A 14,445-nucleotide genomic window follows, 5' to 3' on the forward strand; every position below is an offset into this window, starting at 1 on the left:
AAGAAAGTATCTGAGACGGGAGTTCCGTAGTCGACCTCTCAGCCCTGATCAAGTTTGTCGAACAAACTTCGTCCAGCGTGGAACAGCAGAATCGATCAGACTGGTAACGAGGCGACAGGACTCCTTAGGCCCTGGATGGGAAGGACGGGTATTTTCAGTTTCCATTCCATCCATCTTCCAGGAAGCTCGTGGAATTCAGCCTAGACTGCAGGTATTCCTGCTTAAGATGCAGTGTGGCGATCCTGCCGTGGCATTGCAGGTTTTTTTCCCCAAGGAGAACTCTCCCTGCTTTCCTAATGGCCGCTCAGGTGCAGGCTTCCGCCTCCTTTGCCTTTTGGAGGTCTGGTCAACTCCGGTAGGTCGGGTTCGACCTTCTTCAGCGCCGGGACAAGCTTCCGGATGCTTACCATGAGTGGGGGTTCATGGTATTTTGCTAGGAGCCTTCTCTTCTTCTGCCTCAACATCTGGAGTATCTAGCCATGATATTGGGTCAACGGCCTTACCACGTTGGAAACCCCGCTTCTCGTCCGTCCAGCGAGGTTAAGCAACGTCGGTTCTGGTCGGTACTTGGATGGGTGACCACCTGGGGACGCCAGATTCTGTTGCCACCTCCTCCGAGCCTTTTCTTCAGTTGACTGTGGCAAGGCTGAGGAGAGTCGCAGTACCTGTTCTCAGTCAAGCAGAGCTTTCAGCCCTACCTTGGAACGTCTCCTAGTTCTCTTTTCCTCATTGACCCGTCTATAGTTCCGAACGGTCGCCTCAGGATAAGTTCCATGTGGGGCGGTCCAAGTTCCGGTGGTTTCAAAGCAACGATTAACCGGACTTTCTGGCCCCTATGGGACCAGCGGAACGTTAGACCTGCAATGGGTGTTGACCTATGGAACCTCTTGATGGGAGTGGATATTCTCGTCCTTTCCCCACATTTTTGATGATGTTCTCGGACTCGTCAAAGAAAAGGGGGAGGGTGGGGGGCATGTTCCGGTTCAGGTCTATGGTCAGGACCTGAAGGATACCTCTCCATTATTCAGGCAGGCTTAGGGGCTGTAGTCTGGCCCCTCTACAGATCCTACAGCTTCTGCTGAGTCGCTCCTTGCGCGTCGACTTCATGGTTCTGGCGTGTTCTAACCAGCAGGGGACGCATTTTCACACCTTCGCATCTTGCAGTAGAGATACCGAGATGATTTGAGATACTCTCAATACCACCATTGGCTCTCTCATTCCAGGCAGTGGAATGTTCTCTCCGTCTATCCAAGCAGAGCCTCGTAGAGAGAGTGTACCGGGGGGTCTTTGGCCTTGAGTATCCAGCAAGTCCTGGTCTGGGGGACCTGATCGCGACAGCTTGGAAACCTCAAGCTTCCGCTGTTCTTCCCCCCGGTCTCAGACCCCGAGACTCTGGCAAGATGCATTCCGGTGATGGTGGGACAACGTCGACGCCTGCGTCTTCCCTCCTTTGTTGTCTGTTGAGAATGGGTCTCAACAAGACCAGGTTGTCTGTCAACCTTTCAATTGCCCTGAGAGCTCCACTGGGACTATGCGCAGAACGGTTTCCGGACCCTCTGCTTCCCCTGACGGAACTCCCAGGAGAGCTTCTCCCACGGCACAGGCTACTCAAACAACCACACTGCAATATCTTTCACGAGCCGGGGCGTCGCTTCGGCTTCATGCCTGGAGACACTACGCCTCCTCCTCAAGAAGAGACAACCCGCTACAGTCGCGGGACGGAGGTCGCGTCATCTGCGATAGTCATCCGCAGGGGTCTTCCAGGCGAAGTGAAGAGTCTTCGGTGGTTGGTGTCGTGGGAGATATACCTCTTCCCTTGAGGCCTCTTCTCCATCAATAACGATCTTATTGCCTTTCGGCGGGAGGAAACTCCTTTCCGCTCTCGGCAATGAAGCCTGTTGCTCAGCCTTTCCATGACCTTCAGGCTTAAAAGGAATAACTTTTTCCTTCCCGCTGGACCTTTCCTCGCTCATGCGAATCTGCGAACGTCCCTGCCCTAGTCGGAGTGAGACCTCCAACTTGGAGCATGGCTCGGACTTTCTAGTCCCTTAAGAGATCTTCTCAAGACCCATTACGTTAGACCTCTGATCGTATTCCGTCTTGGGTCTCCTGCTTACTCTGGCCGCGGCCAGTGTGTAAGAAATCTTCTTGGTCTCGTACGACTCCGCCCTTTCTAAGGAATAGGGGAAGGCAACATTCAGGTTCGCTCCTGAATTGTTGGCTAGACTCAGAATCTTGGGGTCCTGGCCCTTCGGTCCAATTCCTTCAAGATTTCGAGTCACCATTCTGTATCTGATGTCCCAAAACCTTCTCCTCCTTGCCAGTAAAGGAATCGAGAGGTTAGCTTTGGGAACAGCTGCAGTTTGTCCTCAGTTGCAGCCGGTTTGGGAGCACAAGAAGAACACAGGGGAGAGTCACCAGTATACCTCTTCAGCTCGGACTCAAGGACATTCATCTCGACCTGTCTCCAGACCCTCCCCCGTCACGTCGCCCTACAGCACGATGTCGGATACATCGCAACATCCCTCGCCTTCGAGTAATACTACTCTGTGACGCAGGTGCTACAAGCTGGAGTCTGGAAGCGTCTAATGACCTTCGCAGCCTGCTTCCTGCAGGGCGTGACCCACCGTAGTTTCGATACGTTTTCTATCGCTCTGTGGTGGCTACACAACAGCTGGTCTAACCTCAGACTCCTTTTTGGACAGGTAGCAGAAGGTTGAGGGCATTGTTATCAGGTTTTAGTCTGCATGAACGAAAGAAGTATGTCTGGCCCTTACTTCTTTCTTCATCATCCCCTCTACGGGGAAGCAGCATCCTGGTCTCTGCATAGCTGACCTCGAACCTCTGCAGGTAAACCATGCTTCCTTGTGTTCCGAGTATTGAGTCAATACTGTCGCGTCCCCCATACCCTGACGAGGTGGTATTGGGAACGTCCTAACCCAGAGTTTCTACTGGAACTTCAGGTCAACTGCCTAGGACGGGTCATACTTCTTCCTTCACACACAAGCTTATGTAGGCCACACGGTTCCTTGCGGAGCAAGGAACTTGTGAGGTGCAGGGACTCCTTTTCTCGAGTGCGACTCACTCGGATTCTGAGTCCCCGGGTAAAGCCAAAGCCAGTATGGCTGGGGACTTTCCACCCTACCGAAGGGGTAAGTCACCCAATGTAAATAGCGTGGTTTGTATTTCGGTTACGGAACAAATGACAAATTCGAAGATAATTTGTATTTATCCTAACCATACAAACCTTAGCTATTTACACATATTTGCCTGCCAGCCCTGTCCCCCAAGACAAGTCCTACCTCTAAGTGAAAGTGAGCATTCACCTGTGTGTGAGGGGGGGGAGGGGTAGCTAGCTACCACTCCCCTACCCCCCCGCTAGCTAGCGCGGGGGTAATACACCCTCGTTAAATTCTAATGGCTCGCCATTTCAGCTGCGCTAAAAGGTAAACCCAATGTAAATATCTAAGGTTTGTATGGTTAGGAAAAATACAAATTATCTTCAAATTTGTCATATCCCCTGCGTCCAACTGGCGGTCGAACTGGACGTATCGGACGCACTTCAAGACTTCCATCTTGACGAGGTGGAACGGATGTCGGAAGTGGTGGACATCACCGAAAGGACCCTGATGGCCGAGGGTCCGGAAGAGGAGCCTAGGGAGGCTCCTGACTTTGAGAGTGAAGGCGCCCCTGCCCTCTCTATCAGTTCCGTTGTTGTTTCGGAACCCGGCCCCTCTGCCTCTTCCACTCCTACACCTGTGAGAGTGGACACCCCCGTGGATAACCTCCAAGCTTTGGTGGCGATCATGGTCGATAGGATTTGCCAGAGGGACGAGGATTTCAAGAGGGAAATCCTACGCCTGTCCAAACAGACCCCGAGGAAGATCACCATGAAGGATCTTCCCCCATGCTCAGTGACGAACCCATAGAGGCATGCAGAACACATGCCGATCACGAGCGGACGTATCTTCGTCAATGATAAGCTAGGTGCCATTCCCCTTGAAGAGGTGGGGTTTTCGCCTAGCTTTGAAGCTTATCCGGACTGTTACATCCGTCTCAAGTCTGAGCCAGTTTCCAAGGAGGAAACCGAGCCTAAGGAGGTCATCGTTTTCGACCATGCAAAGGCTCTATTTCTTGGCCGGCTGCCTGAAGAGTAAGGGCTACACCAACTCCAAGGTGCCGGCCCTCAGCAAGAAACACCCGTCTTTTCTTGCGTCTGAAGGCTGGAGACCCGTCATTGACCTCTCAGCTCTGAACAAGTTTGTCAAACAAACTCCGTTCAGCATGGAGACAGCAGACACGGTCAGACTTGCAGTGAGACCGCAAGACTTCATGTGTACACTGGATCTGAAGGACGCGTACTTCCAGATCCCTATCCATCCGTCTTCCAGGAAGTACTTAAGATTCAGCTTAGACAACAAGATCTACCAGTTCAAGGTGCTGTGTTTCGGTCTCTCCACAGCACCCCAGGTATTCAACAGAGTGTTCACCCTGATATCTTCGTGGGCACACAGGATCGGCATCCGTCTCCTCCGCTATCTGGACAACTGGCTGATCCTGGCAGATTCGGAGTCGACCCTTCTTCGACACCGAGACAAGCTTCTGGGACTTTGCCAAGATCTAGGGATCATGGTAAATCTCTAGAAGTCTTCTCTGCTTCCATCTCAATGACTGGTATATCTAGGTTGATATTGGACACCAATCTCCACAAAGAATTTCCATCAGACGACAGGATAGCAAGGCTGAGGAGGGTCGCAGATCCTCTCCTCAGACGAGGAGAGCGTCCAGCCCAATCGTGGTTACGTCTCCTAGGGCACCTTTCCTCTTTGGCCCGTATGGTTCCAAACGGCCGTCTCAGGATGAGATCCCTGCAATGGCGGCTCAAGTCCCGGTGGAATCAAGGCCACGATTCCCCGGACATTCTGGTCCCTATGGGTCCTGCGGAACGGACGGACCTTCAGTGGTGGGTGACGGACGGAAACCTCCGAAAGGGAGTGGATCTTCTTGTTTTCCCCTTGATTTGATGCTGTTTTCGGACACTTCAAAGAAGGGTGGGGGCCCACGTTCTGAACCACAGGACCTCAGGCCTATGGTCAGAATCAGAAAAGTGCCTCCACATAAATCTGCTAGAAGTGAAGGCCGCGTATCTGGCACTTCAACAATTCCAACAGATCCTGGCGGGTCACTCCGTGGTGGTCATGAGAGACAACACCACGGTAGTGGCTTACATCAACAAGCAGGGAGGTACCTTTTCACAACAGCTATCCCATCTTGCAGTAGAGATACTGAGATGGACCGAAGTCCACTCGATTCCACTATCGACTCGCTTCATTCCGGGCAAGAGGAATGTGCTCGCCGACAGTCTGAGCAGAGCATCGCAGATAGTGAGTACCGAGTGGTCTTTGGATCCTCTAGTAGCCAACAAAGTCCTAACTTTGTGGGGTTCCCCGATGGTGGACCTGTTCGCGACAGCCTTGAACTTCAAGCTTCCGCTGTACTGTTACCCAGTCCCGGACCACAAGGCACTCTGGCAAGATGCCTTCCAACAACGGTGGGACAACATCGACGTTTACGCCTTCCCACCATTCTATCTTATGAGAAGGATGCTCAACAAGACCAGACTATCGGTCAACCTGTCAATGACCTTAATAGCTCCGCTATGACATCATGCAGAGTGGTCCCCGGACCTTCTGCAGCTCCTGACGGAACTCCCGAGAGAACTTCCTCCACGACACGAGCTACTCAAGCAACCACACTGCAACATCTTCCACAAAGCCGTAGCATCGCTTCGGCTTCACGCTTGTAGACTATCCAGCATCTCCTCACAGAGAGAGGCTTTTCGCAACAAGTTGCGGAAAGGATGTCTTGACACCTGCGAAAGTCATCTACAGGGGTTTACCAGGCAAAGTGGAGAGTCTTCTGTGGTTGGTGTCGTGGAAGGGGTATCCCTCCTCTCGATGCCACTATTCCAGCAATAGCGGAGTTTCTTGTGTATTTGCGGGAAGAAATGCTCCTTTCGTGTCCTCAGGTCTCCTAAGAGACCTCCGTTCGAAGCATTACGCCAGGCTTCTGATCGTCACCTGTCTTGGAAGACGATGTTCCTGCTCGCTCTGGCCTCAGCCAAGCGAGTCAGTGAACTTCATGGTCTCTCGTACAACGTCGCCCATTCACGGGGATGGGGGGAGGTATCGTCCGGGTTCGTCCCTGAGTTTGTTGCTAAGACTCAGAACCCTGGAGTTCCGGACCCACGGTTTGACTCCTTCAGGATTTCGAGTCTCCGTTCTGTAACAGATGACCCAGACCATCCCCTACTGTGCCCAGTAAGGAGTCTGAGGCTCTATCTTAAGAGAACAGCTGCAGTTTGTCCTCGAGTGCAAGCCCTGTTTGTGAGCACAGGAAGGATGAAGAGGAGGGTCACGAAGAACACCAAATCAGCTTGGATTCGCAGGGTCACCCACCATTCCCTGAATCCAGACCCTCCTCCGTCACATCGCCCTAGAGCACACAATGTCAGAGGCATCGCTATGTCCCTGACATCCAAGAGGAACTTCTCAGTGACGCAGTTTCTACAAGCTGGAGTGTGGAAGCGTCAGACGACCTTCACAGCCCACTACCTGCAGGACGTGACCCACAGGAGACTCGATATGTTCTCTATCAGCCCTGTGGTGGCTACACAACAGCTGGTCTAACCTCAGGCTCCTTAATGGACAAGTAGGAGAATGTTGAGGTCATTGTTACCCGGTTTTAGTCTGCATAAATGAAAAAGTATGCCTGGCCCTTACTCTTTTCTTCATCCTCCCCTCTCGTGGGAAAAGCAGCATCCTGTGTTCTCTGCATAGCTGACCTCAAACTATTGCAGGTAAACCATGCTTCCTTGCGTTCCTAGTATTAAATAATACTGTCGCGTCCCCCATACCCTGACGAGGTTATATTGGGAACGCCCTAGCCTAGAATTCTATCTAAAGGACTTCAGGTCGACTTCCTAGGATGAGTCACACTTCATTCCTTCACATACAAGCTTATGTAGGCCGCACGTTCCTTGCTCCGCGGTGCAGGGACTCCTTGTCTCGAGTGCTACACACTTGGATTCTGAGTCCCCGGGGAAAGCCAAAGCCAGTAAGGCTGGGACTTACCACCCTACCTAAGGGTTAAGTCACCCCATGTAAATAGCATGGTTTGTATTTCGGTTACGGAAGAAATGACAAATTCGGAGATAATTTGTATTTTTCCTAGCTATACAAACCTTAGCTATTTACACATACTTGCCCGCCAGCCCTGTCCCCCGTGAAGTCCTACCTCTAAGCGAAGTGAATCAGTTCACCGGTGTGTGAGGGGGGAGGGGTAGCTAGTAGTTAGCGAGGGGGTTGTTAACCCTCGTTAAAAATCTAATGGCTCGCCATTTCAGCTGCGCCGAAAGTAATACCCCATGTAAATACCTAAGGTTTGTATGGTTAAGAAAAATGAAAATTATCTCTGAATTTGTCATCTTTTGTTGTTGAGTTAATCTGTCAAAATGGTTCTTTGTGTAACCACTTTTCTTTTTGTTGATTGGGGAAGATATAGAAATAGTTGATTGGAGAATGGTAATTGCATTCGTGGGAGAATAGTCGAATTGACTAGTTAGTTCCTTACTTTTTGTTCTCATTTTTGGTGTTCGTTCATGGACGGAAATTAAACTGAATGATTGCCATTTGTTAATATTAAATGTAAATTTTTAACTTTCCCCTTTTTGTATTCTAATTGAATTAATTAATTTAATGTTAAATGTATTCCTTATAAGGAAACAGTTTTGTTTTCCTGTCTTTATTTTTTAACGGTTGTTCGAGAGTTTCGGATAGGGGAAAAGAAAACGGAGTTGATGATATGTTTTAATCCGACTTGGAGTGCAGTCTCTGCAGAGTTTCAGTACCGGCCGGACCTTGAGAATGAGTGTTCTTTCTGCCATTAAAAGTGAATTTAAAAATTCGAAAAACCAAGACGATTGTTCCTGGAAATAGTGCAGGTAAGTTGAAAAATACAGACTTGCCTAATCATTGATTTGAGTTAGATAATTCTAACAGGACTAGATAATCAGTTGGAAAATATATGGATCATATAAGTGGCTAAAATAGGCCAAACATGATTATTTATCACTTCTGAGATTTGTAAAAGGGTACAGAACTTAACAAACCCACCTAACCTAACCTAGTAGTTCCCAGGTCACAACCCCTACCTGAGGGCCAAGCCCCTGGACCCCCATTCCCAGGTCACAACCACTAGCCGGACCACCCTTCCCAGGTCACAACCTTAAAGTAAATCACAAATAATGGATTTTGAGCGAAGCGAAAAATCTATTTTTGGGTGAGATAGCCATGTCGTCCTGATGGAAGGTTCCTTTAGTAGCGTCCTAAGGGTATATATGACTACAGTGGATATTCCCAGAGAATTAAACTAAAGGTTCCCAGAATTCTAACTTCTGGCACGAGTACCCTTAAGGTTGTCCTTTAGGATATCGCATAATAACAGGGGACGTATTCTTGACACGCCACATAGCTATCTGCACCCCACATAGCGTTTACGTTTCAAGGGGGGAATTAGTGGCAAGATATGGGAGGAGCCGTCACAAAGTTCTCCTCCTCCGTTACTGTTATGGGTACTCGGATGACGTCATGTGTCGGCCATCTTGCTGACGTCATCACTGCCCGCCAACTCCATTCCTTTTAGCGTTAAGACCAGCCCCCATGGTACAGTAAGATTGGGAGGGGGCCTGTCAAGGCCTTATAGAGAACAAAGGTTGGGTCCATCAGGACGACATGGCTATCTCACCCAAAAATAGATTTTTCGCTTTTTGGGCTCAGGCCATGTCGTACTGATGGAAGTGTACCAGAGCATTAATGTATCGTGGATTTTTCCCCTCAGTAGTGCCTTTGACGTCTGGACAATATTCCTTTGGTCTTATGACCTAAGAGACCTGTGACATTACCGGTATATGTAGCTTCAGCTGAGCATGTACTATGTTACTGCTTCCTGCCCCCCAACAGGGATGAGTCCTATTGGACTCTAGAAAGTCTCCAAGTTGCATGGTAAATGGAACCCACCCAGCATCAAGAAGAACCTGCCACCCAGCATCAAGAAGAACCTGCCGGTCCCAGGGCGAGGTAATAGATAAGGTATGTATCATGTGTTGGAACAAGTTACATCAGGCTAGATGGGTTTGTTTAAGCGAAGGAACAATAGAATTCTATTCAATTATCTTATACAGAAGGGAGGGATAATAATACTCTCAAACAGATTTTATTACAATGTTAGGGCGAAATAAGACGCACAAAAACAATAAATTCGTTTATTAACAATAAATGAGAATTAGCATATATAGAAAATAATGTAAATCTGTAATTAGAAATGTAAATAAGTTACATAGACTTGGAACATTAGCAGAAATGATTGTGGTACCTGAAAAGGAAACTTGCCACCACACATGTCGATTCCGTAGGAATTGTAATGTCTTTCTGAAAATGTCTTTAGATACACTTCATGTTTTAAAACATGTGGCACAAGTGTTTAGTCTATGTGACATCACCTCAGTATATTAGAACAGTCTGTAACAAATATCACTACGTTGCGCATTAGTGTCAACACAATCACCCTTAGAGTTAGAGTCCCATATAACTCACTGTTCTTCGCAACACTAAGCTGCAGGTTTTAGCACACTACCTGCAGCTACCACAAAGTGTTTCACTTCTTGCACCTGCTTTGCATAGTGTTTAAAGAACACTCTGGATGACTTCCATCCTGTAAACAAGCGAAGACTCGAAATCCATCGATTGGAAGAAATTCAAGGAAGAGGCAACTTTCCTGGGATCGTGACCTGCGGGTGTACTGTCAGGATCCGCTCTGCGAATGAAGTAGGTGATCTTCGCCCTTAGTTGTTTAAGTGACATGTCGGAACCCGATGCTTCTCCTTTAAAGAGCTGTCATCCACCGAAGTCTGAAGTTCTTCGAAGATAGACCTTTAGACTCTCTTAGTGGGTAGCTCGTTCTTGGCGAGAAACGTTGGGTCAGGAAAGACGGTGAGTTCGCCTGTTTCTGCGAACTAAATCTGGCCTGCTTCCCTTGATAATGCTACAATTTCACTGACTCTAGCCCTCGAGGCTGGAGCAAACAAGGAAATTACTTTCTGAGTCAAATCTTTCAGAGGGCAAGTCACATTGTCCAAACCTGGGGCAAAATGTAGCACCTTGTCGAGAGACCAGGAAATAGGTCTCGGAGGGGCTGCAGGTCTGAGTCTAGCGCATGCCTTCGGCAACTTGTTGAAGATTTTGCTGGACAGGTCTATTTGGAAGGCGTTTGTCAGGGCTGATTTGCATGTGGAAATCGTGTTGGCCGCTAAGCCTTGTCCATGAAGGTGAATGAAGAAGGACAAGCAGAAATCCATCGATATTTCACTAGGATTTCTCGCCTTGACAAAGGCCACTCATTTCTTCCAAGATGACTCATATTGCCTTCTGGTAGATTTTGTTTTATATTCTTCTAAGAAGTCTAAGCTTTCTTTTGAGGTCCCAAACCTCTTCTTGACGGCTAGGGAGAGAAAATCATGAGATGAAGGTCTCGGGTTTTCTGTGATGAAGCGAAGACAGTCGACTTCTGAACTTGTTGGGACAGAACTGGGTCCGGCAGGGGAATTAGCTTGGGTTGTAATTCTAGGATCAATGGGAACCAGTTACTCCGGGGCCACTTAAGAGCCACTAGGGCCGCTATTCCTTGAAAGGATCACAGCTTGGTGAGGACCTTTAGCAGAAGGTTGGGTGGAGGGAACAGGTAAATCTTGGTCCATCTGTTCCAATCCAGGGACATGGCGTCCACCGCTTCCGCTCGAGGGTCCTCGTATGGGGCCACGTAGCCAGGAAGTTTCTTCTTGTCGCTCGTTGCGAAGAGGTCGATCTGCAGTTCTGGGACTTGGTGAGAGATGAAGGAGAATGAGTCTGCGTCTAGAGACCATTCTGACTCTATCGGAGCTGTTCTGGATAGAGCATCTGCCGTCACGTTGCGGAATCCTTGAAGGTGAACTGCTGAGAGGTGCCATCTTTTCTTCTCTGCCAGACAGAAGATGGGCAACAACACTTGGTTGAGTTGGGGCGATCTTGAGCCCTGACGATTCAGATATCTGACCACTACTTCGCTGTCCAAAGTCAGTCGGATGTGGACTGAGGGACGTGGGGACAGCCTCTTCCAGGTGAGAAAGACTACCATGGCCTCCAAGATGTTGATGTGAAACGTCTTGAATAGAGGAGACCACGTTCCTTGAACTTGACGTTGATGGGAGTGACCCCCCAGCCTTCTAGCGATGTGTCCGTATGTATGACGACCGAGGGTGGAGGTAGTTGCAGAGGTACCGATTTCCTGAACTTCTTGGCCTCCGACCATGGCTTGAGGCGTGATCGTAGCCGAGTCGGTAGAGGTCTCTTGAGATCTCTTCGAGCGTTTGATGCGTATCTTCTCCAGACTCCTGATGCATCTTTTAGCTGTGCTCTTAGCACTGGGTCTGTCCCTGAAGCGAACTGGAGGGAGCCGAGCACCCGTTCCAGTTGTCGTCTTGAAATCTGTTTGGATTTGAGATGTCTCTTGACAGACCTCACTATTTCCTTCCTCTTCTTTAGCAGAATGGAAAGACGGTGTGACTGGAGGTCCCAATGTATGCGTAGCCATTGGAACTTCTGAGCTGGAGAAAGTTGAGTCTTTTTGGTGTTTATCTTGAAACCTAGATGTTCCAGGAATTGGATCACCTTCTCGGAAGCTTGCAGGCATTCCTCTTCTGATGCTGCCCACACCAGCCAATCGTCCAGGTAAGCCATCACCTGGACGCCTTGTAGACGTAGTTGTTGAATGATTGTCTCTGCAAGCTTCGTGAAGATCCTTTGGGCTATGTTTAGCCCGAAGGGCATGGCTCTGAGGACGTACTGTCTTTTTTGAAGCCTGAATCCTAGGTAGGAGGAGGTCTGGCGATTCATTGGAATGTGCCAGTAGGCGTCCGCCATGTCTATCGAGACTGAGTATGCCTTTCGAGGCAATAGGATTCGTATGTGCTGAAGGGTCAGGATCTTGAACTTGTTGTTCACGAAGAACTTGTTGAGAGGGGACAAGTCCAGAATGACTCAGAGTTTGTCGGAGTCCTTCTTGGGAACACAGAACAGTCTTCCTTGGAACCTGATGAACTTTGCCCTCTTGATCACCTTTTTGTTCAAGAGATCTCGGACGTATTCTTCCAGAACGGGGGTGGAGTGTTGGAAGAATCGGGGGAAAGCTGATGGTGGTGTCCTCCAGCTCCAGCCTAGTCCGTTCTTGATGATGCTGTGAGCCCAGGGATCGAAGGTCCAACGATCCCAAAAGAGACGTAGTCTTCCTCCCACCGGAAGCATTTCATTGCTTCTGGTGTCCGGAGGGCTTGCCTCCTCGACCGCTTGCTCCCCTGCCTCCTCTCCCTCTGGAGGGACGTCTAGAGGAGTCTCTTCCGGAGCCTCTACCTTTGGCACGAAAGGTAGTAGTCTGCCTCTCGTAGGCAGGCGTGAAGGCTGGTAACTGAGTCACCACCGGCTGGGGTACCAGTTGGAAGGTTTGTTGGGGCTGTGCCACTAACTGGGGAGTTGCAGCCACGGGAAGCTGATGTGTAGCCTGTCGAGGCTGTGGCCTTGGTCTCTTGGACTTCTTCTTCGTTTGGGGGCCTTCATTCGGAGAAGACTTCCTTTTCGACGACATGCTCCACTTTTGGAGAAGGTTCCTGTTCTCCGTGGTGGCCTTGTCGACGATCTCCTTGACCAAGTCATTGGGGAAGAGATCTTTCCCCCAAATATTGGAGGAAATCAGCTTCCTCGGTTCGTGTTTGACTGCGGCCGATGCAAACACGAACTCTGTGTAGGCCCTCCATGCTCTGACGAAGCTATAAAAGTCCTTCGTCAGGGTCGCCAGGTGGGTCTTGGCTAGGACCATGAATACGCCTGGTGTCCTATGTTCCCCAGCCATTGTCTCCATGATCACTTGGAGGGAGAGAGAGGCAGCCAGCTTCTCTTTCGTATCTTGCTCCCGACGAAGGGGATATTCCGATAGTTTGGGGAGGTTCTCACTGAACTAACGTCCAGCGATGTCGGCCTCCAACTTTCCCACAGAGAAAGTTAACTGGATGTCCTACCAGTTCTTTTCATCTGGGGGTAAGGCGAGAGAGAGGGGCCTACGTTCCTCCAATGTAGGGCATGGTTTCCCTTCCTCCACCGCCTTAAGCACTGCCAGGAGGGGCTTCTCTGCGAAGTGGAAGACCATGGTACTTGGGGCAAGAAAGGACGGGTGTTTCTTGCTAAGGGCCGGCACCTTAGAGTTGGTGTAGCCCTTGTCCTTCAAGCAACCAGCTAGCAGAGATTGAGCTTTTGCATGGTCACACACGATGACCTCCTTCGGCTCTGTTTCTTCCTTGGAAACGGGTTCTGATTTGAGACGTACAAAGCAGTCCGGATACGCCTCAAAGCTAGGCCAGAATTCCACCTATTCAAGAGGGACGGCGCCTAGCTTGTCCGAGATCACGATCCTACCGCTGGTGATGGGCATGTACTCAGCATGCTTCCACGGGTTGGTCACAGAGCAGGTCGGAAGATCCTTGACGTTAGGCCACCTCTGAGGCTTGCGTTGCTTTGTCAAGCGAAGGATTTCCTTCTTGAAATCCTCGTCCCTCTTGCGGAACTTCTCCTCGAGGATCGCCATCATGGCTTAAAAGTTGTCCATGGAATCGTCCGGTCTCGTGGGCATGGGAGTGGACAACGTAGAGGGGATTGGTTCCAAGATGACTACCGAGGCTACGGAGGGCGCAGCGACGCCCTCTTCTTCTGAGTCGGGAGCCTCCGTAGGCTCCTCTTCGTGACCCTCGGCCATAAGGGTCCTCTCGGTGGTGTCTGATACCTCCAACATCCTGTCGTCATCTAGATGGTTGTCCTGAAGTGCGTCCGATACGTCGGGGTCGACCGTCAGCTGGACGCATGGGATTCCTTGTCTTGGGATGACAGCATCCGCAGATGCCTTAGGGAAGAGCATAGGCCTCATCTCGTTGGGAAGGTAAGGCCCCGTGGCATTCTTTTGGAAACCACGCACCCACTTGTGCCGTTTCTCCCGGGCGATGTCCCTTGACTCCGCAGACTTGGGAGTCTCGAATGCCTCATTGAGTAGGTCCTTGAACGTGGTGCATACCTGCGGGTCCCAGTACCTCAGAGATCCCTGGGTGACAGAACAGCTGGCGTGGGTTCGGCACGCCAGATGGCCGTAGAAATCCCAGCGCCGAATGCTGCAGAATGCGCTCTCACACCTGATGTACTCCTCCTGTAAAGAAAGGAAAGGTACATGAGTATACTGGAGTCTATTATGTTAGACGTAGAGTAATGTTAGATTAATCTTAATGTAATCTTAATTATGATATAAGCTTAGGATAGG

The 14,445-nt window shown here is 49.8% G+C and overlaps 1 pseudogene; it reads left to right on the forward strand.

Moving 5' to 3' along the window:
- Positions 1-489: 489 nt before the first annotated feature.
- Positions 490-608, forward strand: LOC137625119 (5S ribosomal RNA; annotated as a pseudogene).
- Positions 609-14,445: the final 13,837 nt, after the last annotated feature.

Source organism: Palaemon carinicauda, chromosome 31 (genome assembly GCF_036898095.1).
Source record: "Palaemon carinicauda isolate YSFRI2023 chromosome 31, ASM3689809v2, whole genome shotgun sequence".
In the NCBI taxonomy this organism is placed as follows: domain Eukaryota; kingdom Metazoa; phylum Arthropoda; class Malacostraca; order Decapoda; family Palaemonidae; genus Palaemon; species Palaemon carinicauda.